The sequence below is a fragment of the Canis lupus genome, chromosome 13, assembly GCF_048164855.1.
Source record: "Canis lupus baileyi chromosome 13, mCanLup2.hap1, whole genome shotgun sequence".
Classification (NCBI taxonomy): Eukaryota; Metazoa; Chordata; class Mammalia; order Carnivora; family Canidae; genus Canis; species Canis lupus.
The window spans coordinates 51,316,043-51,334,787 of NC_132850.1; positions in this window are offsets into that span (position 1 = coordinate 51,316,043).

Here is an 18,745-nt window from a genome sequence, read left to right on the forward strand (position 1 = left end):
TTTTGATCTTTCTGGTAAGAACTGCATGGGTGCATTGCATGGGATGCCCAAACTTGCCTGGGCTTTGCTTGCTCCTGGGCATGAAGCTGGGCACCCTGGACCCTGCCTGGCACAGGCGGTCATGTGAATGGTCAGTGAACCTTTGTCCCACAATGAAGGAACAATGGTGACCAGAAAAGAAAGTCTAACCACTCTCTACACCTAGGAAATAAAAAGCCAAGAGGTCAACTCCAGAGGGTCCGTCCTATCTAGGGATTATAAGAATTGTCTGCCGGCCGAGTGCCATGAGCCTGGCTGGGAGAAGTGGAGGACTCACTCCCTATAGGGCCATGAGCTGGAGTGTGAGCAAGGCTCAGTATGGGAAGCTGGCCCGTCCATGGGTAAATAAGGTCTGCAGGAACATACCGGTGTCCGTGTAGCTGGAGGAGGGTCTGGCTGGCAAGCCCAATGTCCAAGACTTTTGTCATAGGCCAGAGAGAGTGAACCGGTGGGTCTCCAGTGGAAAACGGCACTGCGCCAGCCAAGCTCCAGAGGTTTGCAATCTAAACAAACTGCCCAGGTGATAATTTCTCTTTTAATATTTTAAAAGTTGAACTTAGAGCAATTGATCTGGTGTCTGCTGTCCACAACAGAGAATGTCACCCTGCTTCAGATGTAGTGCACATGTGGAAGGCAAGAGTTTGGAAGGAAGGAAGGAAGGAAGGAAGGAAGGAAGGAAGGAAGGAAGGAAGGAAGGGAGAAAGGAAGGACAGGGGGGAAAAGGAAGGAGGAAAGGGAAGAGAAAGAATTTGAATAGATATTTAATCTGACCTATTTCCAAATCCAGTTTCTTCCTCTCGGTATGAAGTGCCCTGATGGGATAAGGAATTCGGTGCGAGCCTCTTCACACAGGCCTGCTTCCTTTTAGAGGATAAAGGTGCATTTGATTAGTTGCCCATGAAATCATAAGGAAAGGGCAGGGGTAAGGAAGAGAGGACAGTCAGAAGCTGGCAAAACGGGGACTAGCTTCCCTTCCAAGTCCCACAACGTGCTTTGAACTCATTGTTTTCCTGTTAACAAATCCCAGTGCATCAAAAACAGTTTTAATTACTGAAATCCACGTTGACTGATGAACAAAGGGGTTCAACAAACATTTACAGAATGCCTATTAGGTGTGAGCTGGCACCAGGCTGCCCAGGGGCAAATGCTGTAGAGATGCTGTCGTCAAGGCCCTCTCAGGCCAGTGAGGCTCACTGGCACATTGAATAAATCAGCATGTTCAGCTGCGCACAGGGACTGCTCCATGGGTACCTGGAGGGGCGACCACCAGCCTGGGGATGGTGGGCGGGGGAGGGAGGCTGTGATGCTATCCAAAGGCTTTGGCCTATCAAAGAATGCACGTACCTTCACCTCTTTAGAGACCTACCGTAAAGATGCTGGTGCCAGAGGAGAATCCTGGGCTTTCCAGCCAAGGCAGCCATTTGTCCTTCTAGTCTGGTGATGCCAGTAGTAAGAGGCCAACAGTGACTATTTCATGGGTTTCCCTTTCCACGGCATGTTTCATACAGTACAAAATCCTGTGCACTATACACACCTGATTGTAGGAATGAAACTCATGATAGGAGTCCTGATATCTCACAATCCATTTCCTTTGTTCCAGTCATTGGTGAGGAGGTGAGACTGTTCTTACCTTTTTGTTTCTCTAAAACCTTCTGACATGCCTCATGAAATTTTGTTCATTCATTCAACAAATACTCACCTGATGCTTGCATATTTTCTAAGCACTGTTGGTGCAAGAGAGAGGATGACGGGAAAGGGCCTACTTCTCAGAGTTTACTGAGGCTCTCAAACTTGGCCTAGGGAACTTATTTAAAGATGCAAATCAGCGCTCGCTTCGACAGCACATATACTAAAAAAAAGATGCAAATCCTCAGCCTGATCTTAAGAATAATTAGATTAAAAAATGTCCCAAACAAGGAGACAAACCAGGGCATTGGGGTGAGGCTGCTAGGGTCATGCGCCCTCTGTCTTCTAGCAAAGGTTGTGTGAAGATCCAGTGGCTGATTCTTGAGAACTCAGGTCTGCGGGAATGTGGGATTGGAGTGAGGGGGTCATCTGTGTCAGCTCCACAGGCATGTTGTCCCCGCAGAAGGGCCCAGAAGGGGAAAGGAGCATGAGAAAGGATGACCCCCTCTGCGAAAACTCCTCAGTACTTTTGCCTGATTATTATTCCATTTTGTCTAATTGCATTTTAAAATGCTCAGTGGGAGAAAAAAAAAAAAGCCAAGTCTTTTAATAAATTAAAAGCAGGTCTGCTTTTTAACCTGCAGCAGGTTTTTAAAAAGTCCTGCTGAGGGCACGCCGCTCAGAGAGATGCGGTCTTTACAGACGAAGCTAATTAGTGAACACCTTTGCCTCTGGAGTTGGAGGGAGTGTGAGGGCGCTGGGTTGCTGGAGTAACCTCGTCCAGATCGGGAGGCCACTGGGCTTCACAAAGGATGCCTATAGATTCAGACGCTATTTTCTCTTACAGCGAATCAGGAGACAGAGAGTGTGTGGTAACCGAAGGCTCATGGGACCACGGGATGCAGCCTTTCTTGGCTCTGATCCTGGGAGATCATGTCTGATGTTTCCTCCCTGACACACGGTGATCAGGGACACTTGGATGCCCAGCAGAGTCAGATTTAGAGGCAGAACTGGGCAGCTGTCCCAGTTACCAATCTATGAAAGGCGCTAAAAGATCACGGGGAAAAAAAATCAGAAACACAGAGCCAGTTAACTCAGGTTTCCATGCATGACTCCTGATATAATTGGCAAAACATAAACTTCAGCCAAAGTACACCCCATCCTTGAGTAAAACCTAAAATACGCTCCTGGTGGGTGCAGAAGCTTTGGTGGCTTTCAAGCCTAGTACCGACCGGTCCGGGTTCAAATCCAGGCTCCATTGCTTATTCGTGTGTGACCTTGGGCAAGATATTTGCCCCGCTTACATTCCTACTTTCTCAGCTAGAACATGAGGGTGACAGCAGTTCTGGTTGGGGGATGAAACAGGCACCCATGGAGCGCTTAGAACACAGCCCGGCATGCAGCCGTCACTATTTAAGGGTTAGTTCTTCCTTACTATTTTTGTGACCAGCTCAAGCAACTTGCCTGGTGCTTTTTGAGTCTGCACATTTATCTGAGGCCAGCCAGTTGCATGTTCCGAAGCTGCAGGCTCCCTTTCCTGAAACTCTGGAAGTCCTGCATAAGAAGCATTTATTACGTAGGAGTAATTAATTTTACTCTCTTAGAAATGTAAATCCCTTGGTAGGTTTTTAAAGAAACCACCTGATTTAGAAAATATAGAATAAATCTGAGCAAGGTCCAGTATCACAGAAAAGTGTCACCCACATGGAATCCCACTCCACTCCCCTCACCCCAAAAAAAGCCAAGTAACTTTTGGAAATGTCGAGCAGGTCTTTGTCATCGTAGCCCTGTATGTATTACTTCCATGCTAAGTGGGCAAGTAGCTGAGTTCTCTCCAGGTACGAGTGCTGGAGAATCTGTGAAAGATCATTTTAAGTTAAGTCAAAATGCCATGCTGTGTTTGGTATTTGTAAGACTCTTAATTTGAGCATAGGAGGTTTACTCACAGAATTTCCCTACCCCCCACTAAGTGGATGCGGAACAATATTTAAGGATACACTTGGGAAGGTGCCAAAGTATTGGCTTGCTCAGGCCTCATCTGTCAGTTTGATCCTCAGACCCCCTGCCCCTTCCTACCCTTCACCTGAGCGTAGCTGGAGGCAGGGCGGAAGCCAGAGCCCAGAACAAGTGCACCTGTGAGAGATTCCAGGCCTGGCAAGGAAGTCTCTAAAGCGGGACCAAGTCTTAGAAGATCGCTCAGCATTAGACGAGGTGTTGATGGGGAACAGTCAAGGCCCGTTACACTTCACCCCGAGAAGCTCAATCTCCTTTCAAATTACATCATCGTATATTTACCTAAAATCTATTACCTACACTGTATTTGTGAGCGGCTGGCCCGCTGTTATCCTGTTATTGAGTAATTTTGCTGTTTTACCAGTTGTGTCTTAAAATGTAAATTAACCTAAGTATTTTTTCACTGTAAAGATGATACGTGATTACTTTTGAGAATGTGCAAAATACAGAATCGCATCAAGACGACCAGAAAATGTGCTTACAATCTCACCACCCGGAGGCAAGAGCAGTTAATCATCCCGCGTATTTCCTCCCAGTCTCTCCCCACTCTCATGTGTAGATATGTTTTCCTTTTCTAAATACATTCATTTAAGTACAGAGTCGAGATTATGCTGTGTCCTGGTCTGATTCAGCCACTTAACTTTAGATCGTAAGCATTTTATTTCCTGCCTCACATCAGTTAGGGGCCTCCGGGAAACAGTTTCCCTCCAACCTCCTGAGGACAGGTGAAGGGACCTGGAGGGGTGCTGGAGAGCCCAGTGAAGAGCTCCCCCTGCTTAGCCTGCAGGGTCTGGGGGGGGGCCTCCCCACTGGAACCGGAAGGGTGAGGGTGGGAGGGCCAGGGGAGGTGCTGGCTGACACAGTCAATGGCCCCCCAGGAGAGAAACAGCCCAGGAATCAAGAACCCCACCTCCACGCTCCTCCTGCTGTGCCTTCCACCCCACAGATCCAGAGAGCGGTCCAGGGCAGGGAGCCCAGATGGTGCAGAGTGGACCCGGAAAGCAAAAGGAGAGCATCTCTGAGGCATATCATCATAGATGCTTTATTTTTTTTTTCATAGATGCTTTAAATACACTTTGAAAAACAGGACTGCCTAGTATTCCCTGGTATTCCTTTAGAGGAAAGTGCCTTAAATTATTTAACCAAATCCCTGTGGATTCTTTTGATTTTTTTTTAACCGTATAACTAGCACTGCAGTAAATATTCTTATACATACAGTTTTTGGCTACATCTCTGATTATTTTCTCTGGATAAATTCCCAGAGGTGGAATTACTGAGTCAGGGGAATCTACATTTTCAAGGCTTTTGATATATATTGCCAAATAGCCCTCCAAGAGGCTATTATACCAATTTAAATGTCTACGAGCAACGCATATCGAGTTTCTAATCTGGGGAGAACCTGTTAATTAATCTATGATGCAGGTTACTAAAAGCACTGCCTTCTGGAGATCTAGTGAGAGATCCCTGGGTTGGAGAAGATTCTGGAAGGAAGAATCAGCCTCTCCAGGGCTGCCCTGGAGCCCCAGGTGCATGAAAGGTCACACCTCTTGAGCCCTGAAAACTGACCTGTTTTCAAGACAGAAGAAAGCTTCAGAGTCAGTTCACTGGGGGGTCACCAGGAGTGTCTGACAATGGGACATGAGGTGATAGCCACCAGGTTGGAATTTTGTTTCATTTGACCTCATTTACCCAAGGCCAAACGTACAGTAAACAACAGTGGATGGTCATATAAGGCTCTTCGTGAGGTCATTTCCTTCGAGAATAGTTCCACCCAGCCAAGAAAGGATCAGAGCAGGACTGGGGTGCAAATGAGAAGCCAGGGCAAGTTAGGACAGAGGGTTAGATAAGAAAGGGGAGGGAGGGCAGAGGAGGAAGAGGGAGCAGAGGGTGAAGCCAGAGCTGTGGCTGGGGGCCTGTGAAACTCCTCTCCTGTGAAGAGCCCCCAGTCTATGACCCTAACTTGAATGGACAGGGTCAAGGAGAAAGGACATTCTGGAAGGGAGCAGGGATCCCTTACTGAGGAAGCACACGCTGGATTCTATTTTCCTTCCTTCAAGGAAATAAACAAGTGCCCCAGGGGCCAGAGACGTCCATCTCCTTTGTGCATCAAGAAAAGACTTTTTCAAGAGTCTGGGGTCCCATCAAATAAAGAATAAGAGTATCATGAACAGGGCTGCCTATATTTGTGCCTTGGCAAATAAATCACATGAATCTTTGGTAATTTAAATTCATCACAAAGAAATAACAGGCCAAGTCCAAGGAGGCATAGATATATATAGATGTATAGTCTATTATTGCTCGAGGAGAGTATAAATATTAATAATAGTCAACTTTGAGAGTGTATTTTGTGCTCTTGATGCAATTTAATCCCCTGACATCAGGAGACGAGTCAGGTAACCTATCCGGCCCTGCCCAGGCCCCACATCCTAAACCTGCTCCTGACGAGTGCCTTCCACCCCTACCCCCCACTGAAGGCACACAGGGAAGGGCTGCAAGGCATGTTGTGAATATGGGAGCCCTGTTTGCCACTTGGGCATTCATTCATCCTCCATTTCCTTACAAACATTCACGTGCCCCCAAATGACCCAGAAGGCTTTTCTCCCAAGTGTCTTTCCCAAGCTGCTCCCTCACTACATTCAGTGCTCAATGCTGCCTCCACCAAGCAGTCTTCCCCGACCACCCTATGAAACATAGAGCCCATTCAGCTCTCTACTCCCTTATAGCACTTGATGTTTCTCTTATCACCATCTGATACGTGTGTGTGTGTGTGTGTTTAAATATTTATTTGTTTGCTTATTCTGTGTCTCCCACTCCAAGAGTGGCATTCTGAGTTCTTGCTGGAAAGTGACTTGCACACAGAGTTTGCCCCTCAGGTCCGGCTGAGCCCATTTCCAAGGTCCTGAGGGCTTAGCTGTTTTCCATTGTGTGGAGGTTCTTGGTTGCCAGCAACAGAAACCCAGTCAGACCAACGTGGGTGAAAGGCCAGTTCATTGGGAGACACAAAGCCTGGAGGGCCAGGCTGGGCCCAAGAGACATATAGAAAGCTGAGGAGGCCAGGGAGCTGGAACCAGAGCCCAGGTCACCATGGGAAGGGGTGGTTGGACACCAGTAGGAGGTCCCTACAGTGACACTCAGTGCGGCTGCCTCTAAACCTCCAGTAAATGGCAACAATTTGTAAACCATACCTCTTTCTTTCTGTCTTCAGAGCCCTGTGGATCAACTCAGCCTGAGTCACAGGCCCACCCCGCTTCCCTCACCTCAGCTTTGGCTTCCAGAGGGGAAGGCAGTACTTCGAGACCCTCCAGGGTAGTACACACTGAAAGATTATTCCTGATTGAAGTCAGAAACCCTCTATAGATAGCTACAACACGTGTCAATGTGAAGCAGCCTCATTCCCAAAATAGTGACAGAGATTCACTAACTCCCCTCAGTAACAGGTAACTAGCCCATACACCCAAAGTCTGGACTCTGGAAGCTTCTTCTTTGGCCAGCTGCTGGCCAAAGCCAGGGCATCTGTTTTAAGACCATACATGGGTGGATCTAGCAGCATCTTGGAGGCTTTGCTCTCATAAGGGAGGGAGGAGAGTGGTCTGGGATGGTGAAGCTGTGCTAGCCAGGGTCACCTGTGAGGAGCCAGGGGACACATGTCTATGGCAGGCAATGGAGGCAATGGCATGCTCCTCCTAAACCAAGATAATTGGCTGCCTCCCTAGGGCACTGTCACCCCACATATGGGATTTTTTTTTTCTCTCTTTGGTAGCCTCTCCTGAGGAAAGATCAATTAACCTCAAGCCTGTCTTCAAAAGGAAAGACTCTTTTTTCTTCTGAGGACTAGAAAAGAGACCCTGGAAGCTGACACATCCTTTTGTTGATTCTCCACTCCCCTCTCTCAGGGTCCTGGAGAAGCGATGCTGGCCGACAGTCAGCCCAGGCTGGTCCCTGACACCAGACTCAAGAAGACTTAACACTTGCGGCATAGAAGCCACCAAGTCAGGTCTCAGCGCCTTGGGGTAACCTGCGCCGGCCTGTGCTGGGGGCCTGGTTTCTGACGAGCACCTGACTCTTCCTCGCCGGCAACCAGGAGGACACATACCAGGTTTCAGGCTTCAGAGGGAGAGAGACGAGCACTCCCAGAGATCTCAGCTCTTGGCTCCTTGCAGCCTCTGTGTCTGTCTCCTAGATACGAGGCAGGAGGCCCCTAAACCATCCCCGGATGATGGGCCTCAGTCCTATTTTTAAAAGCCCTCCAGGAAATACACTTGCTGCCTACACTTCCTCCCACCCACTCGCTCTTCACTGGCTTCTGATCTGGCTTCCGCCCCACCTCGCTCCTCCTGGAGCCTCAGGAAGGACCCCACGGGCCTCCTCCTCAGCCACAGAGCAGCAGCCTCGCCTCAGCCTCAGCCTCAGCCTCAGCGTATGACAGGAGATCCTTCCCCCCCTGGTTCCTGGGACAGCAAGTGCTCCTCGTTTCCTACCTCCTTCATGTGCCACCTCCCCACGGAGCTGCCCTAACTCCTGCCTCCTGCCCCGCCCTGGGGCCTCCCCTGGTGCCTCCCAGCCCATGGCCTCCCACCCACCTGCAGGCCGAGCCGGGTCTCTCCTGGGCATCTGACTGTCCCAGACCCAAAGGGGCATTCACTGCTCCGAACCCATTCATCCCCTGCTGGTGCCACCTCTCTTCAGGGCGCCACCAGGGTCCGGGGATCCATTCTCAGCCCTGAGTACTATGTCTGGCCTGCCCACCCGTCTCGCCTCCCACACCCAACCATTTGCCAAGTCTCTCTTCGCCCCACCTCCGTCACCATCCTTCCAGTCCCGTCACATGCTCGTTTTCTAGTCTTCCCCAGATCACTGCACTGATCTCCTAACCGATTCACTCCCCACCACCCCTCCCACACGCCTCTCCCCATAATCTGGATTCTGAGCGTCTTCAAAAGTACACTTCTTAAAGTTCAGTCCAGAAGGTGTTATCTTGTCATTCCCCTGCTCTGAAACCTCCAACGGCTCCCATTGCTGGGAGGATAATCTCCCAACTCCTAGGCCTGATATTAAACTCTTCATAAGTCAAGGTTCTGCGGATCTATGTTTTGTCTCTTCTTTAGGTGCAAATTTCTGCCTTTCAGCTCAGGTTCTCACTCATTTCTCTGAATACTCTGTGCCTTCCCATCTCGAGGCTTCTGCTCAAACTGGATCATTTCTCATGGAATGCCTGTACTTTTTACTTGTTTCTATCAAAATCCTACCTTCCCTTCAAGGCTCATCCCAAATGCCACTTCCTCCCTGAAGCCTCCTTGGATTTCCCCAGCCAGGAACGCTTTCCCTTCCTCACGCTCCCTGAGTTGACTTGTGTTTCTCTCGTCACACTCATCATATATGACCTCGTGTCACAGCATTTGAGTATGTGCATTATTGCCTCCACCCAGGGCCACCTCGCGGAGGGATTTTTGTCCTACTGGCCGAGTAATTTGCTCAGGGTTGGTGTTTGTTGAGTTAGGTCCTCAGGCTAGCTAAGGATATGTTTGCTTCCTTTTCGCTGCTTGAAAATGCACGCTCCAAGTACAGCATCACAGGATCACATCAAGGTCAGGAATATGGAAATGTGTTCTGTTTGCAGCCACGAGCGCAAATCCAGAAAGCAGATCAAAATCCAGTTCTTGACAGTCTCCCACCACTGCTGCATAGACCTTAATTACTCTTATGGAAAATATTCAAGGGACTTAATGAGCCTGGCGAGGAGGAGGGGGCAAGTGTGAGGGAGCCAGGGCTGCTGCTGTCAAGAAACGCTTTCTTCCTGTAACCGTATCCCTGGGGCCAGGCCAGTACCTCGGCTTAATCCCCCTCCCTGTGGTCACTCAGGATATGATTACTGGCATCAGATGCAAGCACATGTTCCTGTTCCATTAATCTGAGAGAGGCTGAGAGCCTGAAAGGGGAGCCACTAGGGCATTGCCGAGTTGGTCTAGTTACCACCTCAAAGAGGAGCAGGGGAGGGGGAGAGGAAGGATCCGGCAGGTGGGCCAGCAGAGGGGCCTACGGAAGCCAGGCGAGATGAGAAAACCACACGGGCGACAAGTTCCTGTCACCGGGAGGCCGAAGCCCTCAGCTGTTAGGAGCTGGGGCCTGCAGCAGGGCTGGGCACACCCGCACGCGGGCACACGCGGCCCGATGCAACCGGGGGGTGCCGCGCTCTCCCCCTTGGGTCTCGGCAACCGGCCTGTCACCCCCTGGGGACACTGCTGCTAGGGTGTACAGTGAGCCACGTGACATAACCTGCCTCGCACACGGCAGCGAGGAAGGCGTCGACAGCTGCCCGCCTGCCAGGTGGCGGTGGCCACGTCTGAAAGCCATACTCTGCTGCTCGGCGTGTTTCTGTTCCAGGTGCCAGAGCCCGTGCAAGTGCTCAGGTGGCCTTGTCTCTCCCGAGCAGCGTCTCCCCGCACTGGGCTGGGGGCCAGGTGGCCTTGCCTCCCCATAGGTTTCTCCTGTGGGAAAGCTTGCGAAGCTCCCCCTCTGCCATCGGATGGGTGCCAATGGAGGAACCCACCAGCCTTAAACACACATCTTATTCCTGAAGGGGGTGTGTGGGGGGGTCTCTTAAATGACCCAGTCCCCTCAGTCTAATCCAGGTGTCCCCGGCCAAACATTTCTTAAAAGTGCCTGGGAAGGGCCCAATAATTTTGGCCGAGTCAAGGTCCTGGGGCAGCTGGAAAGCCAAGGTCATAGGTTATGGACGGGGAAGTACTGGATTCAGTGTTCAGCTGTGAACCCCGTCGTTCCATCTGGGACTGCTCCCTCCTTCCTTTCTCTCCTCCTCCTCCTCCCCCTCCTCATTGCTAGCTTCCCAGAACCTCAGCAATGCAGACAGGCAATTTCTTCAAGAATAGGCCTTCAAATTAAAGGCTACATTTTCGCGTCTAGCTAGTTACCTGGCAGTTAGGGGGAGTCAATGCAGGAGTAAAGGATTCTAAATGCAGAGGAAGAAGGGCTCCCCAAGCAAGCAGGGTTAGGCTTAACCCCCAGGAAACTGGGAAATTCGGAGCTCCAGGCAGAGTGGCCTCATCCACTGCCCGAAGCCTCCCTGCCGGGCCTCCGGGCCTCCACTCGGCAGCCAGAGTACAGCTGTGGACCCGCTGCCCCCACCGCCTTCCTGCCAGGCTCGGCCGAGTGGGCGGAGAGGATACAGGGACAGTTAACAGCAGGAGTCTTAGCTCCTGGCCCGGGGCCCTTCCACAGGCTGCAAAATGAGCTTAAGCTGTCACCCAAACAGGCCCCTGGCTGCTGCAAGGCCCCTGCACGTGCCCAGAGCCTGTGCTTCGAGGAATGATGAGCAGTCGACCTGAGCTGTACCCCCAGGTTTGGAGACCAGTGTGGGGGTCACCACTGACACCTCACGTGTGCATCAGAAGGCGGCTCGGAATCCTCCATCACAAGGATACCTACAGAAATAAGTGTGGTGGGCACTCAGCTCCCGCTGGGCATCGGTCTGAAGACATCGGTGAGGGGAGCAGAGTCCGAGACCGGAAAACTGCCTGCCCCCCAGAAGCCTGTCCTGTGTCTGTTTGCAGAGAGACTGACCCTGAGCCCTGTGGATCCCCAATCTTCTCCCACTCAGAAAGTAGCGCTCACCCCTCATCAGATGGAGATGTCAGATCACTGGGGGACGAGGGGACTCGTGTGGCTTTTCACTGTTATAGACATTTTTTTTCAGATTTACATTTTATTAGGATATAATTTATAGACAGTAAAGTTACTCTTTTTAATGTAACAGTTCTATCAGTTTTAACCACCACTTACCACCACGTAACTCTCATCCCAATCAAGATATTAAAGCATTTTCATCATCCCCAAAAGTTCCCTCGGACCCCATTGCCATCAATCCTGATAGCTCAGCCCTGGCTCCTTGGCAACTGCTGATCTAGTTTCTGTCCCGATAGTTTTGACTTTTTCCAGAATGTTCTAGAGTTGGAATCATACAGTATGTAGCCTTATAATCTGACTTCTTTCACTTAGCACGATCCACTTCAGATATATATGCGCCGCTGCGTGTATCTGCAGCCTGTTCCTTTGTATTGCTGAGAACTGTTCCAAGAATGGATGTACCAACAGTCCATTTAACCATTAACCAGTTGATGGGCATTTGGCTTATTTCCATTTTTTGAGTGTGATTAATGATAAAGTCGCTAAAAACATTCAAGTGCAATTTTATGTGTGACCATGGAGTTTTCATTTCTCTCTGGTAAGTACCTAAGAGTGAGATTGTTAGGTCTCTGGTAAGTGGATGTTTAACTTTATAAGAAACTGCCAAACTGTCTTTCCAAAACGGCTGTACCATTTCACTCCCCAACAATGTTGAGACTTCCAGTTGTTCACATTTACATCAGTTCTTCTTGTTGTCAGGTTTTATCTTATTTTATTTTAGCCATCCTAATACATGGTTGTATCTCATGATGGTTTTAGTTTGCATTTCCATAATGACTAATGATACTGAAAGTCTTTTCATGTGCTTATTGACCATTGATGGAGCTTCTTCAGTGACAGGTTTCTTAAAATTTTCTACCCATATTTTATGAGGTTGTTTTCTTATAATTGAATTGTAAGATTTCTATATATTCTGCATATAAGCCATTTATCAAATAAATGCCTTGCAAATATTTTCTCCCAATCTATGGTTTCTTTTTTTAGTTTGATAACATGGTCTTCCAAAGGGTAAAATTTCTTGATTTTGATAGAGTCCAACTTATCAATTGGATTGTGTTTTTTGTTTTGGCATTAAGAAAAAACTCATTGCTTAACTCAAGATCACAGGTTTTTCTCTATGTTTTCTTTGAAGTGTCATAGATGTATGAGTGAATGTTATCACTGTTGCATCTTGATTATTAGAGCTTTATAATGAGCTTTGAAGGTAGCATTGGATTCCCAAACTTTTTGTTTTTTTAATTGGCTTGGCTATTCTGGTTTCCATTTACATTTTAGAGTCCACTTGTTGATTTTTATTAAAAAATCTTGCTAAATTTTTACCTGAGATGTTACTTGAGATTTCATTAAATCTGTAGATCAGTTTAGGCAGAATTATGTTCCTAACAATATTGAAACTTCCAATTCATAAGCATAGTATGCCTCATAGTATTTATTTAGGGGTTATTCAATTTTCTTCATGAAAGTTTTGTAATTTTCAGAATACAGACCCTGCATAAATTTTGTTAGATTTTAACCTAAGTAATGAGACTTTATTTTCAGTGGTGTTTATTTAATTTCAATTCACACATTTTTATTGCTATTGTAAAGAAATACAGTTGCTTTTGGTGTATGGACCTTGTATCATTCATCCTTGCTAACTTCACTAATTCTAGTAGCTTTTCTTCATAGATTCTTAGGACTTTCAATATAGTCTATTTTGATATTTACAAATATATTTCTTCCTTTCTAACCTATATGTCTTTAATTTCTTTTTCTTGTCTTATTGCACTACCTAGGACTTCCAGAATAGTTTTAAATACAAGTAGTGAGAATGGACATACTTACCTTGTTCCCAGTCTTAGGGGAATATTATTCTTCATTAAGTATTTGACCGGAAAAGTAAAAAATATTTTGGCTTATTTTTTTTTTGGCTTATTAAGTATAATGTTAGCTATAGGTTTTTTTGTAGTTGCCATTTACCAGATTGAGGATGTTCACTTCTATTCCTCACTTTCTGAGACTTTTTAAAATCACGAATAAAAAAAAAATCACGAATAGATTCAAATACCATCAAATGCCTTTTGTGTATGTATTAAGAAGATCCTATAGTTTTTCTTCTTTAATCTGTTATATGATGAAATAAATTGACCAATTTTTAAAATGCTAAATTAATCTTGCAGTCCTGGAACAAACCCAACTTGATTGTGATGTATTATCCCTTTCATATGTTGTTAGTTCAATTTTCTAATATTAAATTGATGAATTTTGCATTTTTTTCCATGAGGGGTATGTGTGTGATTTTTCTTTTCATGTGAGATCTTTGTTTTTGATATCACAGTAATGTTGGCATCGTAAATTAGGAAATGATTGCTCCTTTTCTATTTTCTGAAAAAAATATTGTGGAATATTGGTATTATTTTTTTCCAAAATCATCTGGTACAATTTTGCAGTAAAATATTTTAGGCTAAAGTTTTGTTTTGTTTTGTTTTTTATAGGAAGGCTTTTACTATAAATTAAATTTCCTTAATAAGATATAGAATGATTCAGGTAATCTATGGTTTCTTGAATGAATATTCCTTGGAAGAAATTTGCCCTTTCACCCAAGTTGAATTTATAGACATAAAGCTGTTCATAATATTCCATTATTAGCCCTTTAATGTCTGTCTGATTTGTAATAATGTTTCCTTTTTCATTCTTTTTTTTTTTAAAGATTTTATTTTTTTATTCATGAAAGACACAGAGAGAGGGGCAGAGACACAGGCAGAGGGAGAAGCAGGCTCCTCGCAGGGAGCCCAATGCGGGACTTGATCCTGGACCCAGGGATCACGCCCTGAGCCAAAGGCAGATGCTCAACTGCTGAGCCATCCGGGCGTACCCTTTTTCATTCTTTATATTGGCATTTGAGACTTTTTTTGTTGTTCAATATGAATAGAGGCTCATCAGCTTTATTGATCTTCACCAACTTTTTGTTCCATTGCTCATTTTTCTGTTTTCAATGTTATTGTTTTCTGCTCCTATCTTTATTATTTCCTTTTTTCGGCTAATTTTAGGTTTAATCTTTTTATAGTTTCTTAGGGTAAAGGCTTATTAGATTATTTATTTGAGATCTTTGTTTTCTAATTAAGTGTTTATAGCTATATGTTTCCCTCTAAACACTATTTCAGCTGCATCTCAAAAGTTTTTATGTGCTTTGTTTTCATTCCATTCAAACTTCTTTCTTTACGACTTACTTTTTTCCTTATGACTTCTGCTTTGACCATAGGTTTTGTAGAACTGTGTTATTTAAATTCTAAATATTTTTGACTTTCCAGATAGATTCCTATTGTTGATTTCTAGTTTAATTCTATTGAACTAGAAATCTGGCCAAAGAATATACTTTGTATTATTTCAATTTATCAAAATTGGTAAGGTTTATTTTATGGCCCAGAATATTATCTATCTTGTGAATGTTTGATATATACGTGAAAAGAGAATATATTTGCTATTGTTAGTGGAGTGTTCTATGAATGATGACTAGGTAAAGTTGGTTCATGGAGTGTTCAATTTTCTAACGCCTTACTAATTTTTACCTACTTATTCTATTCCTGAGATAAGAATTGAAATCTTCAATTATTATTTGGATTTTTCTATGTCTCTTTTTACTTCCATCAGTTTTTGTTTCATGTATTTTGGAGTGCTATTATTAAGTAAAAATCTCTTTAGGATTATTACATTTTCTTGATGAGTTGACCACTTAATTCTTATGTTACTTCATTTTGTAATTCTGGTAATATTCCTTGCTCTAAAGTCTATTTTGTCTGATATTAATATAGTCACTTTAGCTTTCTTTTGATTAGCATTGATATGGTATATCTTTTTCCCATCCTTTTACTTTTAACCTGATTATATATATATATACATATACATATACACTTTATATATATTATAAAATATTAAATATTAAATAAACTATATTTAATATAATTATAAATATCATAATTAAATATATATTTTAAATATTAAATATTAAAATATATTTTTAAAAAGATTTTATTTATTTATTCATGAGAGACACAGAGAGAAAGAGGCAGAGACACAGGCTCCATGCAGGGAGCCCCACGTGGAACTCGATCCCGGGTCTCCAGGATCATGCCCTGGGCTGAAGGCGGCGCTAAACCACTGAGCCACCTGGGCTGCCCTAACCTGACTGTATTTTCAGATTTAAAACAGGTTTCTTGTAAAGTCTACTAGTTGGATCTTGCTTTTTTGTCCCATCCAACAATTTCTGTCTAGTCACTTCACTTAGTGTAATCATTGATATTGTTGAGCTTAAATCTGTCATTTTGCTACTTTTTAAAAATTCTTTCCATCTATAATTTTTCTCTTGGCTCCTGTTTTTCTGCTTGCTTTTAGACTGAATACATTTTATCCCATTTTATCTCCAGTATCAGCTTATAATTTATATTTTTAAAAAAATTATGGATGCCCTAGGGTTTATAATTACACCTTAATTAATTATATTCTACCTTCAAGTAATATTATAAGGCTTCATATATAGTGTAAGGGTCTTATAACAGTAAGCTTCCAAATCCTCCTTCCTGTCTTTTGTTCTATTATTGTCATATATTTTACTTTGACAGATGCAATAAACCCACAATATCTTCCTAACAGTTTTGTTTTAGAAAGTCATTATCTTTTGTTTTAGAGAATGATTAAAAATAAGAAAAAAACATTTTACTTACATTTTAACCATTTCCAGGTAGCTCTAATTTTGGAGGAAGTTGATCTAAGTTTTTGCTAGATACCATATTTATTCTCCTGGATGAGGTGTCTTTAATATTTCTTGAAGTGAAAGTTGCTGGTGATAAATTGTCTCAGCTTTTGCTTTTCTAAATAAGTACTTGTTTCATCTTCATTTTGAAAGATGGTCTTATTAGGTAGAGAATTCTGAGTTGACAGAGATTTTCTTAAAATTTTTAATTCTACTATTTTAATTTTTAATTAAAAATTTTAATTCTATTGTCTTCTAGATTGTGTAGCTTTGGAATAGAAATCAGTTGTAATTCTTAACTTTTTTCCTTATCTTTGGCTTTCAGGAGTTTGCATATCATATGTCAGGTGTATTATTTCCTTCTCCCCTTCTTCCTCCTTTACTTTCTACTCCTCTTCCTCTTCCCTTGTTTCTTTTTATTCCTCCTGCTTAGGTTACTCTGAGCTGCTTAGATCTGTCAATTGATGTTGGGGATTTGCTTTTTGTTTTTTCTTTTCTTGTTTGCTTTTGGAAAACTCTGCCATTATCTCTTCAGGGTTGTTTTTTTTTGTTTTGTTTTGTTTTGTTTTTTTTCTGCCCTATTCTCTTTCTTACCCTTTGGAATTTCAATTACAGTTACATCAGACCATTTTGTATTGCCCCACAGTTCTATTCTGTTTCTCTTTCTTTTTTTCTTTTTGATGGTTCAGTTTGGGAGATTTCTATTGACCTGTTTTCAAGTTCACTGATCCTCAGCTGTGTCAATTTTATTTGTGAATTCAAAGGAATTCTTTATCTCGGTTACCTTGTTTTTTACTTTTGGCATTTTCATTTGACTCTTTCATATAGTTTCCATCCCACCGCTCAAGTTCTCCATCCAAGTTCATGCGTGTTGTCCATTAGCTCACCAGAGCTTTTACTTATTTATTTATTTTGGGAGAGAGAGAGAATGAGTGCAAGTGGGGTGGGAGGGGCAAAAGGAAAGGGAGAGAAAGAATCTTAAGCAGGCCCTACACTTAGGACATTGGGCTCAATCTCATGACTCTGAGATCGTGACCTAAACCAAAATCAAAAGTCAGACGCTTAACTGACTGAGCCACCCAGGCACCCCTCACCAGGGCTTTTAAATATTAATCATAGTTATTTTCTGTCTGATAGTAACAATATGTAGGTTGTCTCTGTAGGACTCTGGTAATAATTTTCTCTCTTAAAATTAAAGCTATTTTTCTTTGTTTCTTTCTCTATCTCACAATTTTTTGTTGAATGCTAGACTTCAGATGTAGATTAGTAATGACTGAGGTAAATATTATTTATGTCTGGAAATGGGCGTAACTTTTCTTCTAGTAGATCTTTATTTTTTTATTTTTTAGATAATCATTTGAGAGAGAGACAGAGAGCATGAGAGAGAGCAAGCATAAGCAAGGGAAAAGGGCAGAGGGAGAGGAAGTGGGCTCCCTGCTGAGCAAGGAATCCAATGCAGGGCTCCATCTCAAGATCCCAGGATCATGACCTGAGCCTAAGGCAGATGGTTAACAGACTAAGCCACCCAGGTGCCCCTTCGGCTAGGTCTTTAGTGTTGAAATTGAATCAGTCTAATCAGAAGGTGAGGTGGATTTGAGTTTTATTCTTATGGTCACCTGTAATGTACTACTTATCTTCAAATTTCTCTAATGCAGTGGTTTTCAACCAGAGGTGACTTTGCCACCAGAGAACATATGCTAATCTCTGGAGATGTTTCTGATTGTCACAACTTGGGGAGGAGGATCATACTGGAATTTAGTGGGTAGAAACCAGGGATGCTTCTGAACATCCTGCAATGCATAGAACAACAATGCAAAGAGTTACATGGCCCAAAATGTCGATAATGACAAGGTTGAGAACTTTGTCTTATGCTTGTAGTGTTGTGTACTCTACCCTCAAGTTTCAGCCTTCCTTATGTGCTTGGGCCTCAAAGAGATTCTATTTCATCGTTCTTCCTTCTCATCCAAGAGGAGACAGCTGTTGCTTGTTACTTGAATGGTGGTGGATGGTGGGAGGGGGATGGTGTCTTTGTTGTTCTGGTTTCCCCTCAATCTTAGCTAGGCTCTATGTTCTGAGTCTCAGTTTGGGGCTTTCTCAGTGATCCTGGCCCTCCTCCCTATGGCAGCCAAACTCTGCCTTGTATCTTTGATGGGTCTTGCAGGAAGAGAGTTTCCTGCCCTCTGTCAGCAATAAGAGACCTCTTGTGGTATTGGTGTAGGATCCTAGCCCAGAATGTCTCCTTCCCCTTTTCCAGAAGTAGAAGAATTTTTTCCTTACCTTTCCCTCATGCCCTGTGGGTATCAGGGTTGGTTCACCACTTTTAGGTGCTCAAGGCTCTTGCTCCATAGGAGAGAAGGCTTTGTACCATCCCTGCAAGGGCAGTTGCTCCTTCCTCCAGGCTGCTTTCTCAGGTCTCCCATCCCACCCACAATCTTCTGAGCACCCTGAAAAGTTTCAAGAAGTAGAGCCTGGAAGTGAATGCAATGTCTCATGTTTATGGCTCCCTGAATTCTATGCTCTTACATAAAAAATTTCAGCTCCTCTTCTACCCTTGAGTACAGCACATAACATCTCTTTCTCCCATGCTCTGCCATAGGTGATTTAGTATTCATCCCCCTCTTTTTTAGAAGAAGCCCA